Source organism: Diabrotica undecimpunctata, chromosome 1 (assembly GCF_040954645.1).
Source record: "Diabrotica undecimpunctata isolate CICGRU chromosome 1, icDiaUnde3, whole genome shotgun sequence".
Lineage (NCBI taxonomy): Eukaryota > Metazoa > Arthropoda > Insecta > Coleoptera > Chrysomelidae > Diabrotica > Diabrotica undecimpunctata.
Genome location: NC_092803.1, coordinates 156265584 through 156270414, shown reverse-complemented (window position 1 = coordinate 156270414; position 4831 = coordinate 156265584).

Below are 4831 nucleotides of genomic sequence, written 5' to 3'. Positions count from 1 at the left end.
TGTTTCAAAAGAATTTTTGAATTATATGGCAGAGAGAGGAATTAGAGTGTTTACAACTGCAGTAGGAATGGCAAGAGGCAACGGCCAAGGAGAAAGGGCAAATAAAACATTACTGGATACCATGGCCACAATGGGTGCAAAATTTGAGTCCGATATGTGGGATAAAAATTTAAAAAAACATTCAACAAGGAATAAACGAGACAAAACACCGAATAACTAAATCTTCTCCCAGTGAAGTGTTTTTCGGGTACAAATTAAGAGTTGATGGAGACAAATACATAGATGATAATGATATGGACATTATTGATGTAATGTTATTGAGAAAGGATGTAGCTAAACGATTAGAAGAAAACAGAATCAAACAGAATAACGAATTTAATAAAAAAAGATGCTCTCCAGTGAAATATGCTGTTGGTGACCTGGTATTGACAAAAGTTACAAGTTTTCCAGCAAACAATGAAAGTAAGAAGCTTTTAGAAAAGTATAGAGGGCCATTCAGGATTGTTGAGGTTCTACCAAATGATAGATATCGTGTAACAGAAGATGTACATTCATCAAGAAAAAGGCGTCCTTATGAAGGAGTTGTTGGTGGAGAAAACATCAAGAGATTTAAGATTCAAAGATCTTAAAATTATTCAGGTTAGTTACATGATAGTGTAGTCATTTTGTAGAATGACATAAAGATATTCTATTGTTTAAAAGGAATTTGTTTGAATAGCTGGAACTAAAAAAAAAAATATATTTTAATTGTCATTCTGAAAAATGACAACAAAGTGTTTCAATGATCTGAATGGGTTTATTTGAGTAGTTCTGACTATTTGAAGCAGATTTATTTTATTCGTCATTCTGCAAAATGACAAATAAATGTTCTAATGTTCTGAATGGATTTTCAGTTCGTCATTCTGAAAAATGACAAATAAATGTTATAGTGTTCTGAATGGATTTTCAGTTCGTCATTCTGAAAAATGACAAATAAATGTTCTAATGTTCTGAATGGATTTTCAGTTCGTCATTCTGCAAAATGACAAATAAATGTTTTAATGTTCTGAATGGATTTTCAGTTCGTCATTCTGCAAAATGACAAATAAATGTTATAGTGTTCTGAATGGATTTTCAGTTCGTCATTCTGAAAAATGACAAATAAATGTTCTAATGTTCTGAATGGATTTTCAGTTCGTCATTCTGCAGAATGACAAATAAATGTTTTAATGTTCTGAATGAATTTTCAGTTCGTCATTCTGCAAAATGACAAATAAATGTTATAGTGTTCTGAATGGATGTTCAGTTCGTCATTCTGAATAATGACAAATAAATGTTCTAATGTTCTGAATGGATTTTCAGTTCGTCATTCTGCAAAATGACAAATAAATGTTTTAATGTTCTGAATGGATTTTCAGTTCGTCATTCTGCAGAATGACAAATAAATGTTTTAATGTTCTGAATGGATGTTCAGTTCGTCATTCTGAAAAATGACAAATAAATGTTCTAATGTTCTGAATGGATTTTCAGTTCGTCATTCTGAAAAATGACAAATAAATGTTATAGTGTTCTGAATGGATTTTCAGTTCGTCATTCTGAAAAATGACAAATAAATGTTTTAATGTTCTGAATGGATATTCAGTTCACCATTCTGCAAAATGACACCCAAATATTTTAATGTCTTGAATGAGTTTGTTTGAATAGCCGTAGCTATTCGAAACAAATTTATTCACATTGTCATTCTGAAAAATGACAGCCATATGTTTTAATGTTTAAAAATGAGCTTGTATGGATAGTTGTAGCTATCTGAAACGAATTGATTTAGACTATGTCATTCTGCAGAATGATGGAGCCTTTCTATAAATTGGCATTCTTAATAATAAAGAACATATTATTTTTTTTTAATAGGTGTTGTACGATCGAGGACAATCGTGACGTCAGGATGGTCGAATGCAGTCACACTATTATCCTAATACGCTGATCAGCTTAAGTCACTAACTTCCTAATGTCCTAATCAGCTTAAGATGGAATACTGGTAGTTCAGTTATGACATTGTGAAGTCACACTCAACTTCTAATACGGTGATTGGCTTGGGTCACTAATTGCCTTATATGGTCACGAGTAGTTCGGTGATGACACATAAACACAGCGGAACGAGAGATAATAATTTAGTGTGATTTAATTATGACCATTGTGAACGAGTTTGATTTAATTTAATAAAATAGCTATATTTACGTAAATACGTGTTTTAACTATTTTAATAGACGATACTATTTTAATAGACGATATACTCGATACGGATCGGGAACGGAAAGCGATTAATTGCTTGTTGGAGTTCTTATCAGATAAGTTTTCCGGTTTGAACTCGGTTCTCTTTTGCGGTGGACGTTATTTTATAGCTCTAAATGTAACCAAATAAATACAACTGCTACAACACTATAAGTTGATTAAAGTCAAGACTGAGATAATTAAATTATGAAATCTTTCCCGCAATAATAACAATAATTTATTTACCAATTTATGTATATTGGGTAAGAAAAAGCTATTGCTCTATAAAGCCATTGTACATACAGTGCTAGTCAAAAGTCCGTTCTCCCCCTCGTATCTTTTGAACGGTTATACTTATAATAGTGAAATTTGGAGGAAGGTAATAAACAGACGTAGGCTTCTTAACTAGTCATAACATGTGACGTAATAGTGACAGATGACTTTACAGCGCCACTGTGATAGATAATTTTAAATAAGACCTTATGGCAAGTGATAGCTCGTTTGAAAGGTATTGAAAATACCTATTCAATCATACTAATTTTATTTGGGTTTAAGCTCATTTTGATAAATAAATTAAATGAATATTAAATTGTACTGGTTACAGTACAACAAAAAGTTGACGTTTTTCAATTCTCTAATTGTTTTTACGTCAACGTCAACTTTTTTGACAATTAATCAGAGGCGAACGTTAGAATATTTATTAGTTAAATGCGAAACTACAATTATTTTAATATACCTATTCAATCCTACTAATTTTGTTTGGATTTAAGATGATCTTGACGAATAAATTAAATAAATACTAAAATTCTAGTTTGGTACTTAATAAATAAAAATTCTAACGTCCGCCTTTGGTTATTTGTCAAAAAAGTTAACGTTTGTCAATTCTCTAGATGTTTCTAGTTTGCAAAAGCATTTATAGCTCAATATTTGGTTTCTGTTTCGGCTTAGTTTAGTAAATTCTCTAGTTATTTTTAGTTTGCATACGCGTTTATACCTGAATATTAAGTTTCTGTTTCTCCTTAGTTTAGTCAATTCACGTTTAGTCTAGTTGTTTTTAGTTAGTTGTTCTTAGTTAATATTTAGTTTAATTATTGCTTAACGAGACGTTTAAATTTTTACAAAGGCAAAATGGTACGTACTGTAGCTGACAAAGTAGTAGCTGTGTTAATAATTGGTGAATGTGAAAATAATTTCCATGCAGCCGAACGTTTTTAAATGAGAGGTATCCCGATTATCCTACATCGAGAGCTTATTTAAGGAAGCTTCTTTGGAAGAATAAAAAAACAGGTAGTAATTAAGATATCAAACGATCTGGTTGACCAACTATTAGTGGTGACCCAAAAATTGACATCATTTCAGAAATGGCTACTTAGTGAATCCTACTTCTTCTACAACCCTATCATGGAAAGCCCTTGCGTCTATCTATGGAGTTAGTCAAAAGATAGTACACCGAGTGTTGGCTGAAAACAAATTTCATCCATACAAATTAAAAATTGTGTACCAACTTCAGATGATGACCTCGACCGTAGACTAGAATTCTGTGAAAATATGTTCAATACAATTAACCACCAGCCCGATTACATAAAAACAATTTTTTTTAGTGACGAAAGTACTTTTTCTCTCAATAGAAATGTTATCACACATAATGTGAGGTATTGGAGTGACACAAATCCTCAGGTCTTTCGTGAAACACATACTCAATTTCCAAAAAAAAAATAAATGTTTGGACAGGTATTTTGGGAAACCCCATAGTTCGGCCTGTTTTTCTCAATACTAACTTAACCAGTAAAGTATATCTAGAGATGTTTTCAAATTCAAATAAACCGTTAATACTAGAAATTTTGGAGGATAATCCAGATGAATTCAGCAACTTGGAAATAACGTTTCAACAATATGGTGCTCCTGCACACTATTATAGTGCAGTAAGACGTTAGCTAGATAGGTACGATAGAATGACCAGCTCGCTCACTGGACCTCACACGATTAAATGTTTTCTGTGGGGATACTTGAAATCTAAAGTTTACCCTACAGACTAAGAATTGTTGAAGAATGTAGGGCAATTTCCCCTGACACATTTGAACGAGTACGGCAAGAGTTTAGAAATAGGATGCATTACTGTCAGGAAGTAGATGGAGCACATTTTGAATACTTAATTTAAGAACTGGTTGTTAAATATTTATTAATTAAATGAGAAGCTACAATTTTAGTATTTATTTAATTTATTCATCAAAATGAGCTTAAACACAAACAAAATTACTATGACTGAATAGGTATTTTCAATACCTTTCAAACGAGGTATTACTTGCAATAAGGTCCCTTGTAAAATTATCTGTCACAATGGCGCTGTAACGTCATCTGTCACTATTACGTCACCTGTTATGACAGTTGAGAAGCCTACGTCTGTTTATTACCTCCCTCCAAATTTCACTATTATAACAATAACCGTTCAAAAGATACAAGGGGGGAACAGACTGTTCATGGATAATATTAGTGCGAATTTTCAAGTACACCATAAATAAGTTATCCGTTATTGTACTCATTTTATGATTGATCTGCAAGTGTGGATAACCTGATTAGTTGCTTT